Genomic DNA, 12,637 nt, shown 5'->3' on the forward strand with positions numbered 1-12,637 from the left:
ATATCACTGATGCATTTAATCCTATTAAATTTTTCAGTTTGAAAGACACAAAGCAGCTGAACCGGACATATAAAACATTCAGCATGGTTGGAGACAATGAGACACTTGTGCCCGAGTATATTCTCCTGGGCTTCACAAGCCAAGCAGAGCTGCAGGTGATGTGTTTTTGTCTTGTTCCTTGCCATCTCGTAGGAAATCTGGGAGGAATGACATGAATCCGTCCTCTCGCTGTTCCTCGGCTCTGCCCTGCAGCTGGTCGGCACAAAGCCTCCTCCACCTGCACCTCTCACCTGGGATCCATCGCTCTGTACCACAGCAGCCCCCTCTTCAAGTGCCTGCACCCTGTCTCCAGCCACTTCTTTGAGTTGGATACTGGACCCTCAAGACCCTGAGGTCATAGTCTGGACTTGTCTCCCGGCCATAGGGGCCATGACCTTGGGGCCATGGTCTGAACTCAGCTCTCGGGTCCACTCCCAAGTGTCCATTGAGGATGTGCCAGCTCACCTGCTGGAGATTTTATGTGAAATATTTCAACACAAATAGTGAAAATCAAGTCAGGTCTGTTCTGCAGCCTGCACAGCCTTCCCTCTGTTCTGGAGAGCACACTGTTCTTAGGTTCCCATTCACTTCCTATTAAATGATACCATGGAAATAATTTTGTACTGAAAGGGGAGAGGAGCTGTTTGTGGGAGTTCAGATGTCCACGATAAATCTTTATGCTTTTTCAGTTGCTGAATTCCTAAACTTTCTTACAGTGGTACAGGCAAAAACTCCACGGCACCCCTGATGGAGCTCCTTAGAGACCTTATAAGAGTTTGTGTGTATGGTAACAGGTGTTGGGGAATGTCCTGAATATGAAACAGGAACGCAGGGAACAAAATCCTCATGTAATGCTGAGCCCTCCCATCAGCTGCAGCGGAGACACCTCTGTGTGCACTGTGGGAGCTGATTGCCACGACATCCAGAGGGCTGGGATGATTGCAGGGTGTTGTAAGCAAGGAATGCCTGGCTTCTAAAACTCACCAGCTGAGTCTTAGAGGCTTCTTTGCTGAGCTGTTTTCAGGCAGCCAAATGGGCCCCCAGCAGGGACTCTGTGCCTGCTCCCCCGTGGTTCCGAGGTATCTCTGGGCCTTCATGCCAGCACCGAGATGTTCTCGGGAAGGCGCTCAGATCCCCGGAGCAGTCTGGGACACAGGCACGATCCCCCTGCATTTTGGGAGCAGATTGGGCCCCCTGGAGGGACAGTGCTGTTGGTGCCCCCTGGGCTCAGAGACCCCAAGGACACGAGCGTGCACAGAAAGGATTCTTCGGGGAGCTCCTGTGGGTGCCCCAAGCTGGGGAGCTCAAAGCAAGGTCCCTGGAATGGATTGAGGCATTCCTGAGAGTATCAGAGGTGTACCTGTCCATCCTGGCCATGGAGCTCTGGAATGGACTGTTATTGGGTTATAAAAGTGGTGTGCTGATTGCAAAAGAGGTGTGGGATTGAGATTACAGAATGAGCAGTGATGGTACTGTGAAGGTGATTGTTATGACAGGGGTTAAACTGGGAAAACATTTGGTAATTCCTCAGCTTCTCTCTTTGCCAAACTTGCCCAAATCTCTGCTAGGAAGAGATTTGCTGGAAAAGTTGAGGCAGAAATTAAATTGGAAAATGGGGAGATTGAAATTCTAATTCCTGAAACTAAATGTGGGAGAGCAGCAGCTCTTCTTGTGCAGGGAATAACTCCTGTCAGCAGCACCGTCCCGACTGAAGTGGCAGGTGGAGTTGTTCCTGTCGTGTGGGCTAGTGGAATTCCAGGAAACTGGACCAGGGCAGAACCTGTAAGAATTACCCCTAAGTCAGAGTCTGTACTGGTAAGGCAAACCCAGTATCCTTTAAAATTAGGAAGCCAAGTTGGATTGGTTCCTGTAACAGCCAAGTTTGGTAATCATGGTTTGAGAGTAGAATGTGAATGCAAGAACCTGTAAAGAAAGGAAATGGGAAAGATGATTGATTCCTGGGAGCAAGGGCTGACAGACACTGGCAGTGGATGTTTGGTTGTGGTTGGCAATGAGCAGCTTGACCTCCCCATGGTTGTCTGTGCTGGCTGTGGGTTTGGGTCCTGTCTGGCCACAGGTCTGTGCAGCAGCTGGAGCCTGGGCAGGTTTGGGGGCTGTGGTGTCCCAGCCTCTGAAGTTTGTTGTCACTGTTTCCTTTCAGTGGCAAAGTGTTCCTGCTTGGCTGTTTGTTGCCCTGCAGCCAGAAGAGCCCAGCCCTGAGATGGCTCCGTGTTGGTGTGAGCCACAGTCGGTGTCACCTGCCCTTGGGACAGTGCCCAGAGCTCCCTTTGCCATCCCCTGCTGCAGGGTGGGAGCTGCACAGAGCCACCAGCGTCCAGCTGGAGGATCCAGGAGGATGCAGCTCTGCTTTTTTGGGAGGTAAGAGGTGGGGTGCCGGAGCTGGAAGGTCCACACTTTATATAATTTTATATGTACACATTTTTCCAGGCAGAGGGAGGGAAGGAGCAGGGAGAACTGCAGCTCCCAACAGCTCGGTCAGTGCTGGTTGGACTCAGGGCTGGGAAAGGTCACTCGGTGTGAGGGCAGGTGAGAGCCCAGGGTGGCCCTGGGAGCCTTGGGGCTGTGAACAAGTCCAGTGGGCAAAGGAATGGACACTGGAGAGCTGGGCAAACAGCTGGAGGAGTTTCAAGGAGAACCAGGAAACTGGACTTAAGGAGCAGTAGCTCTTTGTGTTTGTGTGTGTAGAACCAGCTCTAGTGCAGCCATGAGTGATGTGGGAAATGAGTTTCAGGAGGCTGGGAACAAGTCCCACAAACTGGTTAAAATGAGATGGACTCTTCTGAAGTGTCTGAAAACTGGTATGATTGTCGAGGTGTTGGCACTTGTTGTCCTGTGTCTTTGGTGAGGTGTTGACTCAGTACCTTTATTGGAGCTGCTGTTGGATGAAGAAGTGCCCTTAATTGACCTGTAAGATTCTAGTTTTCTTTTCTGCTTCTCCCAGCTTGTCCAGGAGATGGAATTCCAGTGCTACCTTATAGATGGCTCGTGGTGCTCCCTAAAGGAGCCTTTCTGCCTTCAGGGCAAGTTCTGGTGCCACTGGAGCTGTTGGGAGAAGCGGAGGGTTGGCAGTGACAGGCCTGGAATGCTGTTGCTGAGGCACAGACATTGCTCCCTGGCAGGTTCCTGGGTTGGATTCCTTGGCGGCCACTTGGCAAGGCCTGGAACAAAACATTGGATGGTAAAGCAAAGCTGGGGAGGTTCTGGTTTCAGAAAGGATCATTGTCTTCTCTTTCTGCAGGGACACTGAGCTGGTCCAGCTGTGCCAAGAAGAGCAAGTGGGCTGTGAAGGTTTGGAGCAGTCTGGAAGGTTCCTTGTGCCCAAAGGATCCTGGCAAGTGCAGCCCTGGAAGAGTCAGGAATAATGAAAAGTGCCCCAGCTCTCCTGAAGCTCAGCTTTGTAAGACGTGTCTCAAGACCAGACAAAATTTTCCAGCAGTGAGCTTGGCAGAAAAGGCCCTGTGAAGCAAAGCAGCATGAAAATCCAGAGCTGCTTGTGGATGGCGGGTGAAAGCTGGAGCCCTCCCAGGTAAAGGTGTCTGATCCCCACAATCCTCTTTGTGTCCTCTGCCAGCAGCTGCCCTTGGTCATTCTTGTGGTTTGCAGGTTGTAAAAAGGGCCTTGGGGATTTGCTTCTGGGAATAGGGATCCGTTTCCTGATGGGAGTCCTTGAAACAGAGTGAGAAATGAGGAGGCTACCGGAGTGCTGGGGCTGGAGAGTCCACAGTGAGTATGGTTTGAGTGTCCTGATGTCCCCGACCCAATGCTGTGCTGTCACCAAGTCCTTTCATTCTGATTTAAATGGTCTTTAAATGTGCTGGAAGTCCAAATTGAAGTAGAAAATGCTTGTGGAAAGCTTGGTGTTTCCCAAGGGAATGCTTTAGGGATGTGCAGCTTCTGAAGTGCAGAAATAATTTGGGTTCCCCCAGAAACCTGCTGGGCTGTGGTGGGGTTTTTTGTGGTTTGTTCTTTTTTTTTTCTCCTTTCCCCCTCCTTTCCCCCTCCTTTCCCCCTTCCCCCCTTTCCCCCCTTTCCCCTCTTTCCCCCCTTTCCTCCCCCTTTCCTCCCCTTTCCCCCCTTCCCCCCTTTCCCCTCCCTTTCCCCCTTCCCCCCTTCCCCCCTTTCCCCCCTTCCCCCCTTTCCCCCCCCTTTCCCCCTTTCCCCCCTTCCCCTCCTTTCCCCCCTTTCCCCTCCCTTTCCCCCCTTTCCCCCCTTCTCCCCTCCCTTTCCCCTCCCTTTCCCCTCCTTTCCCCTCCCTTCCTCTCCCTTCCCCCTCCTTCTCCCCTCCTTTCCCCCCTTTCCCCCCTTCCCCTCCTTTCCCCCTCCTTTCCCCCCTCTTCCACCCTTTTCCACCCTCTTCCACCTTTTTTCTTTTTTCCCCCTTTCCCCCCCCTTTTTTCTCTTTTTTTAATCCCATTCCGTACTCTTGGAAAAATCCAGTCCGGGTTTTCCCCTATTCCGTACTCCTGGAAAAATCCAGTCCGGGTTTTCCCCCATTCCGTACTCTTGGAAAAATCCAGTCCGGGTTTTCCCCCATTCCGTACTCCTGGAAAAATCCAGTCCGGGTTTTCCCCCATTCCGTACTCCTGGAAAAATCCAGTCCGGGTTTTCCCCATCCCTACTCGCTCCCGCTGTTCCCGGAGGACGCTGCGGGACCGGCAGTCCCCGGAGCTGTGCGGGGTCCGGCGGGAGGGGCTGGGGGGCTGCGCTGGCGGTCGGGGCTCGGCTCGGCTCCCGGGGCTGGCGGGGCTCGCTGTGGAGCGCTCCGTGCCCGTTCCGTGCGGGGGCTCGTGGGGAACTCCCCCTTCCTCGGGGAATGACCCGTCCTGCGGCTTCTGGAGGGGTGAGCTGAGCTCGGAACAGCGCGGGGCGGCTGGGATGGGCAAAGGCAGCCTCCTGCTGCTGCTGGAGCGCTTGGCAACCCAAAGAGGGAGGGAGATTTTCTCCCCTGCTTACGGAGCACGATACTGGGGCTGAATCGTTCCCAGGGAAGTGTCCGCTTGAACGAGGTGTTTCCCAGCGACATTCCAAGAGCCCTGAATGCTGGGATTTGGGTCTTTGCGGCGACTGCTCTCTGGAAGCTCTTTGGAGAGAGGGCAGTCCGGCAGGTGTGCTGTCCCACACTCGGAGGGCAGGCGGCATCGCTTCCCTGTGCGCCCCCAGGGAGCCGCCACCTCTCCCCGGCTGGGAGAGGGGGAGCAGCGGGCGATTTCCCGGCTGCGCCGGGCGGAGGGAATCCCTCATCCCCCACCCCGGGGCTTCCGTGGAGAGCCGGTACTGCTGCTGCCGGTGCTCGGGTGCCCGGGTGCCCGTGGCCGGTGTCCCGGCGCTGCCGGATCCTGCCCGGCCGTTCCCTGTGGCGGAGCGGCCGCGGGGGCAGCGGGGCCAGCGGAGCCTCCGCGGCTCAGGGGCCGCGCGGCCGCGGGGGGAGCTGGAGGGGCCGGCGGCCCCCACGGGGAAGAACCCCCCTGCCCGCGGGCGTGCGCGCTTGAATCCCTGCATCGTCCCTTGGGAGCTGCAGCCCGGGCACGTGTGTTTTCCAAGGCATCGCTGGGGACAGGACAGGATTTGGGCAGGAGCTGCGTGGTGCCCTCAGCACTTGCCCTTGTGCAGTCCAAAGAAAAGGTGCTTTATTGCATTCCCAGAAACTGCTCCAACAGCTGTAGACTTCCCCCTGCCTTCTCAGGGTAAGGATGTGGTGACAGCAAGAAGGCAATTGGTGGGGTTGGAGGTCAATTGCTGCATTTTGGTGAGATGTGTAACCTGTGGAATGGGTGTGTTTCCTAGGAGAAAACATTCCGTAGTGGCAGAATGGTTGCCACAGACACCACGTGAGTGCCACACCACGGCGTGAGCCTTCAGGCCCTGCAAGTCCTCGCCCAGACTTGGTGAAGTGTTGAAGCGTGAACTGACTGCTGGGAGTAAGGATGTGTCTGGCAAATGGCAGTGCTGCCCACTGAGCCGCTGTTTCTAGAGAAGAGGGTCCTGTCTGACAGGCAGCAGGCAGTGGACACGGCTCAGTTGCCACGTCTGCCGTGGATGGGCACGGAACTGGACAGCGGTGCTTCTGGGAACAGTGGTGGCTCGTGGCTGAGGTGCTGCTGTTGGAGAGGGCAGTGGTGGTGTCTGCTGCTGGGCAGATGGCCGGGAGCGGGTCATATCCAGGGAGCAGCGCAGGCAACACGAGCAGAATGTTGGAGGATGTGGAATTTCCTTGAAAGTTCACCTGTTTGTAGCTTTTCTCCCGTGGCTTGGAGTCTCTTTGGTAGCTTGTGACCTGTGTCAGGTTTCTTTGGTTTGGTTTTGTTTTTTCCCGATCAAATGAAAAGGGTGGGTTTTACCACAGGCAAGATTAAGGAGGTTTTCAGAAACGTTGGAGAGAGCTGTCTAATGTTCCATCAGGGTGTCCAAGCTGTCTGCTGTCAGTGCAGGAAGGCAGGCAAACTGCAGGGTTATTATTTGCAGAGGGATGACATGAGGTTTATTGTTGATTGGACCCTTTGTCCTTCTTAACAACGAAGGAAATACTTGTGACAGACAAAGCCGGGAGCACTGGAGCTGTTCTGGGGCAGTGGCGGGGGCGCGGCTGCAGGGGGAGCTCCCGGTGAATGGTTCTGGTCTGGACAGGGTTCGGGGCACTCGCAGCTCTGCTTTGGGGTTTTGGGGCTTTTTTTCTGCTTGTTTTTAAAGCCAAGAGTTATTTGTGATGTCAGTCTCACTGCTTGCAATTGTTCTTTTGGGTGTCAGTGAATACATTTGATAAGCCAGGGGGTTCTACAATTCAGTTGTTCTAAATGAGGTGATTCTCTTAGTGAGCAATTGGAGTTGTTTCGTAGTGTGGACTGCAGAAGGATTTTTCTGTCAACTAATTGTTTTTTAATTTCTTTTACAGCTCTCCTACAAACTCTCCACCGGTGTGCATTTGCTGCACTTGCTGTGGGGGCTGGAGTGAGAAGCAGCTGGAGGTGTTTGCTCTCTGCTCGGTCCCCACCTTCCCCTCAGTTCCCTGGGACTCCAGGTAATCACAGCTCACCTTGGCTTTTCTGGGGCCCTTGCTGAAGGGTTTCTAAGTATGGCCCTGAAATTTTCTGGAGTTAGAATTGATTGCTGTTCCAGGGCATGTCTCACTGGGCAGTCTGTGTTTTCACACTTCCCAGGGCAGGATAATTGCAGCAGAAGAAAGCCAAGGCAGCCCAGAGCCTGGCCCAGGAAGGCCCAGGCCTCTGGCAAGCCCAGGGCTTGCTGCTTGGTGTTGATTGTGCCGGTTCCAGTCCCGCACTGTCTGCTCAGGGCTTGTTCCTCACCCTTCAGCTGCAAATGAGAGGGGAGCCAGAGGCAGAAAATGCCCCTGCTGCTGGGGCTGAAGTGTCTGCAGTGCCTGGGGGCTGGCAGGACTTGGCCCTGCTGCCTGCATGCTCTGCAGTGGCCAGGGAGGGATCCCAGAGGTCACCCCCGTGCGTGCTGTGCTGCACAGCAGGAGCTGGGCATCCCGCTTGCCTGCCGGGTGAGCCCGGGGGAGGCCGTGGTGGGGCTGAGGGGCTGCTGCTCTCTGGGGTCTCTGGATTTGCCTTGGAATCCCAAAGCCTCTGCCTGCATGGGAGGAGACAAAGGTGACTCTAAATTGGTTTATTGTTGAGTGTTTTGGTGCTGAGTTCATGCTTTTGGCTTGTTGTGTGTCAGTTCCCAGCCTCGGTCAGGGCTTCCTGTGGAGCGTTGGTGCTGCTACTGGGAGAGAGAAATCCTTTGGGAAGCTGGGATACAACCAGCAACTCTGTGAATTGCTCAGCTTGTCCTAGGTAAGAGCAGGTTTTAGGGAAGAAAGGCCTGTAGTGAGTAATCAGAAGAGAAGGGTGAAAGCCAGGAGCCTTTGACTTCCCCAGTGCACTTCACTGTCTTTATTCTCCTCTCTTTCAGGACAAGGAAAATCACTGACTTGGGTCCAGCTCTGCCAATGCCTTGGGGTGTGAGCAGCCAAAGGCAAGAGGCTCCAGCCGTGCTGGGGGCTCCTGGTCCTGCCAGTCTGGGGTTCCCAGGCACTTCATATTAAATGATGCCATGAGAATAATTTTGGACTGAAAGGGGAAAGGAGCTGTGTCTGTGAGAGTTCAGCTGTCCATGACAAAAGCTTTCTGCTTTTCCAGTCAGTAAGGTCTTCAAATGTCTTCCAGTGTGTAGGAATGCCTGGCTTCTAAAACTCACCAGCTGAGTCTTAGAGGCTTCTTTGCCGAGCTGTTTTCAGGCAGCCAAATGGGCCCCCAGCAGGGACTCTGTGCCTGCTATCCTGTGGTTCCGAGGGATCTCTGGGCCTTCACGCCAGCACCGAGATGTTCTCGAGAAGGCTCTCAGATCCCCGGAGCAGTCTGGGACACAGGCACGATCCCCCTGCATTTTGGGAGCAGATTGGGCCCCCTGGAGGGACAGTGCTGTTGGTGCCCCCGGGCTCGGGGACCTCGAGGACTTGAGCGCGCACCAAAAGGATTCTTCACGGAGCTCCTGTGGGTGCCCCAAGCTGGGGAGCTCAAAGCAAGGTCCCTGGAATGGATTGAGGCATTCCTGAGGGTATCAGAGGTGTACCTGTCCATCCTGGCCATGGAGCTCTGGAATGGACTGTAATTGGGTTATAAAAGTGGTGCTCCGACTGCAAAAGAAGTGTGGGATTGGGATTAAGGAATGAGTGGTAATGGTACCATTGGCTGTTTTCTCTTGACTGGAATTGTGAGAGCTGCAGGAGTGCAAGGTGTGGGTTCCAGTCCCCACCATTTGGTTTGCACATGTCCTGGTCAGACACAGGTCCAGCTTCCTCAATCCTGAACACAGTGGAAGGAGAATTATGGAATAGCACTGTGAAGGTGATTGGTGTGACAGGGGTTAAACTGGGAAAACCTTGGGTAATTCCTCAGCTTCTCTCTTTGCCAAACTTGCCCAAACCTCTGCTAGGAAGAGATTTGCTGGAAAAGTTGAGGCAGAAATTAAATTGGAAAATGGGGAGATTGAAATTGTAATTCCTGAAACTAAATGTGTGAGAGCAGCAGCTCTTCTTGTGCAGGAAATAACTCCTGTCAGCAGCACCATCCTGACTGAAGTGGCAGATGGAGTTGTTCCTGTCATGTGGGCCGGTGGAAGAGTTGTGGACTATGAAGGGCCAGGTTGGACACTTGTCAAACAGCAGCAGAAGTGGCTCTCCAGGTATCCTAGTATAAATATGGGAAGCAAAGGGATCAAGTAAACCAGTGCATGCTGTGACTGCAGAGGCAGGGATAGGTTGGGATCCCAAAAAGTGGAGTGGAGGTACTTGGTATTCAGCTGCTTTAGACTGTGGTTTAGAGGGTGAAGTGTTTGCTGAAGCACAGCCAATAACAGGAGGGAAAGGGGAAGGTGCCCCTGATGGTTATCCTGTCAGGCCTGATGTGGTCGAGGTTTTTACTCAGCCTGAAATGGGGGAGTCTGGATCATTGCCTTCTCTTTCTGCAGGGACACTGAGCTGGTCCACCTGTGCCAAGAAGAGCAAGTGGGCTGTGAAGGTCTGGGGCAGTCTGGAAGGTTCCTCATGCCCAAAGGATCCTGGCAAGTGCAGCCCTGGAAGAGTCAGGAATAATGAAAAGTGCCCCAGTTCTCATCAAGCTCAACTTTGTAAAACATTAATGAGGATAAAATTCCTCAGCAATGAACTGTTGTGTCCCAAATAATAGTGGAGGGAGAGGCAAAAACTCCCACTGGTGCTGGGGCTGAACTGTCTGCAGTGACCAGGCAGGACTTGGCCCTGATGCCTGAGTGCTCTCCAGTGCTCCAGGCTGGCTCCCACCTGTCAGCCCCTTGCTCCATAACTTGAGGAGAGAGTGTTCCTGCAAGCCCAGCTGCTGTGTTGGTAGTCCTGTGTGCACCTCTTGCCCTGGCCTGCTGTGACTGTATTTGTGTTGCAGCTCAATAAAGTGGTGATTGTGTGACTTTGGTGTCCGTTCCTCTTCCCCTTGCCCAGGGGCTGCATCACTGACTTGTGCCTAAATGAACTCTTGCCCTGCAGCAGTTCTCTCTTGCTCTCAGAGATGTTGCTCTGAGCAAAGGGCAAAAGGCTCCATCCAAGCCGGGCCCGTGCTCCCCTCCTGCATTCCTGCAGCATCCCCTGTTTGCAGTTGCCATCACTGCTGGACATACACCCTGTTCCTGAACAAACTCCCTTGCTGTTCTCTCTCTGGGTCTCCCCTCACAACTCCCCTCCTCTGATGCTCCAGGTGCCAAGGCCCCTGTTTTTGAGGGGCACTCCTGCTCTGCTTCCCCCCCATTCTTTATAAATCAAGAGCCAGGAGCCCCAAGTGCTGAGGGGGCTGCAGGGAGTGTTCCCTGCAGTTCTCCTGCCAGTTCTCCCCTGGGCTGGAGAGCCCTGCCTGGCCTGTGTTTATGGGAGGAGAGTGATGTTATTTGTCCAAAAGGTGTGTTCGTGGGCACTCATTTTCTGACAGGCAGCGCCCTTTTCCTATTGCCTTTCCCAAGTTTTCCCAGGTGCTGCCCAGCATGGGCCTTGGTGCGCTGGGACAGTGATTGCCAGGAGGAAGGGGAGCCTTGGCCTCAGCTGCCCAGCTCAGGTGGGTGGGACAGGATTGGGGTGGCCTGGCAAGGCATGAACATATTTCTGAGTTCTGGGGTGCCTTGAAACCTTTCCCTGTCAGGTTTCTCTCCCTGATTTCCTGGGGTCCAGCATCGCAGGTGTCTCTTCCTTTGTCCTAAGTCCAATGGCAGAGGACTGAATAACTCACAAGGGGGGTTTGGAATGAAAAGGATTCTGTTCCAATTGGGCAAGGAATGCAGTAAGAAAGATGAGCCTCCTTTGAGTGCCTGAAACAGAGAGGAATAAAAATGCTGGAAAAGGTTACATTTTGTTTGGTGTCACCACTGGATTTTTTATGGACAAAACTTTAGTGAGCATTCAGAATAGAAGGGTGAAGGACAAGACCCTTTGAGCTCCCCAGTGCACTTAACTGTCTTGTTCTCCTCTCTTTCAGGACAGACCAAAGCCCTGAATTCAACCCAGCTCTGCCCAATGCCTCGGGGTGTGAGCAGCCAAAGACAAGAGGCTCCAGCCCTGCTGGCTGTGCTGGGGGCTCCTGGTCCTGCCTGTGGGGTGGGGTAAGTCAGAGGGACATGTTTCCCTTCTCCTGCCTGTTGGCATTTGCTCCCTGGGCAAGGGCTCTTTTTCTCACTGCAGGCTGGTCCTTGCTGTGTGTGCTGGGAAGGGTGGAGAGGAAGGGGCAAAGGGCCGGGTGATGGTGGGGTCCCAGAGCTGTGGGGTTGGGCTGGGCTGAGAGGGGCGGGTGGGTCCCCGTGGGTGAGCCTGAGCATTGGTTTGGGGGTTCAGGAGCCTGGGGGGTGTTTGCAGCTCTGCCAGGGCTGGAGCTGGGCTGGGCCGTGGGACAGATGCAGGGGAGCTGGGGGAGCCCCAGGAGCTGGTGCTGACCATGCCGCGGGTCGGGCACAGGCTGGTCCCAGCTCTGCCTTCGGTCCCTCAGACCCTGCATCCCTGGGCACGAGGGCAACTGGAGTTTGACTGGATCCCAGCGCCCTGGACAAGTGTGTTCCCATGAGCACGAGCCCATGGCTCCATCCAGCCCATCCAGCCTCCCTTTCCCTCCAGGGAGTCCCAAACCCTCCCCCCGTCCTTGTCCATTTTCCTGGAATTCCACTGGCCCGCACAACAGGAACAACTCCATCTGCCACTTCAGTTGGGATGGTGCTGCTGATAGGAATTATTTCCTGCACAAGAAGAGCTGCTGCTCTCACACATTTAGTTTCAGGAATTACAGTTTCAGGAGTTACAATTTCCATCTCCTCTTTTTTCAGTTTAATTTCTGCCTCAACTTTTTCAATCAGTCTCTTTCTAGCAGTGGTTTGGGTGAGTTTGGCAAAGAGAGAAACTGAGGAATTACCCAAGGTTTTCCCAGTTAAACCCCTGTCACAATCAATCGCCTTCACAGTGCCATTCCTTAATTTTCCCTCTATTGTGTTCAGGATTGAGGAAGTTGGACCTGTGTCTGACCAGGACATGTGCAAACCAAATGGTGGGGACTGGAACCCACACCTTGCACTCCTGCAGCTCTCACAATTCCAGTCAAGAGAAAACAGCCAATGGTACCATCACCACTCATTCCTTAATCCCAATCCCACACTTCTTTTGCAGTTGCAGCACCACTTTTATAACCCAGTTACAGTCCATTCTAGAGCTCCATGGCCAGCTCTGATACTCCTCAGGAATGCCTCAATCCATTCCAGGGACCTTACTTTGAGCTCCCCAGTTTGGGGCACCCACAGGAGCTCCCCGAAGAATCCTTTCCGTCCACACTCGAGTCCTCGGGGTCCCCGAGCCCGGGGGGCACCAACAGCACTGTCCCTCCAGGGGGCCCAATCTGCTCCCAAAATGCAGGGGGATCGTGCCTGTGTCCCAGACTGCTCCGGGGATCTGAGAGCCTTCCTGAGAACATCTCGGTGCTGGCATGAAGGCCCAGAGATCCCTCGGAACCACGGGAGAGCAGGCACAGAGTCCCTGCTGAGGGCCCATTTGGCTGCCTGAAAACAGCTCGGCAAAGAAGCC

The 12,637-nt window shown here is 54.3% G+C and overlaps 1 long non-coding RNA gene across 3 annotated transcripts; it reads left to right on the plus strand.

Annotated features, from left to right (window-relative positions):
• The first annotated feature begins 4,755 nt into the window (after positions 1–4,755).
• On the plus strand, positions 4,756–10,001 carry LOC126651091 (uncharacterized). Of its 3 annotated transcripts, XR_007631555.1 has the most exons (5): positions 4,808–4,900; positions 5,602–5,744; positions 5,845–7,075; positions 7,738–7,853; positions 7,972–10,001. It is a non-coding gene; the product is annotated as an uncharacterized LOC126651091 (long non-coding RNA). The 3 variants fall into 3 exon arrangements; XR_007631556.1 differs by lacking the exon at positions 5,602–5,744 and having other exon boundaries at positions 4,756–4,900; positions 6,950–7,075; XR_007631557.1 differs by lacking the exon at positions 5,602–5,744.
• The last annotated feature ends 2,636 nt before the right edge of the window (positions 10,002–12,637 follow it).

Source organism: Myiozetetes cayanensis, unplaced genomic scaffold (assembly GCF_022539395.1).
Source record: "Myiozetetes cayanensis isolate MyiCay16 unplaced genomic scaffold, myiCay2020 scf6-25, whole genome shotgun sequence".
Classification (NCBI taxonomy): Eukaryota; Metazoa; Chordata; class Aves; order Passeriformes; family Tyrannidae; genus Myiozetetes; species Myiozetetes cayanensis.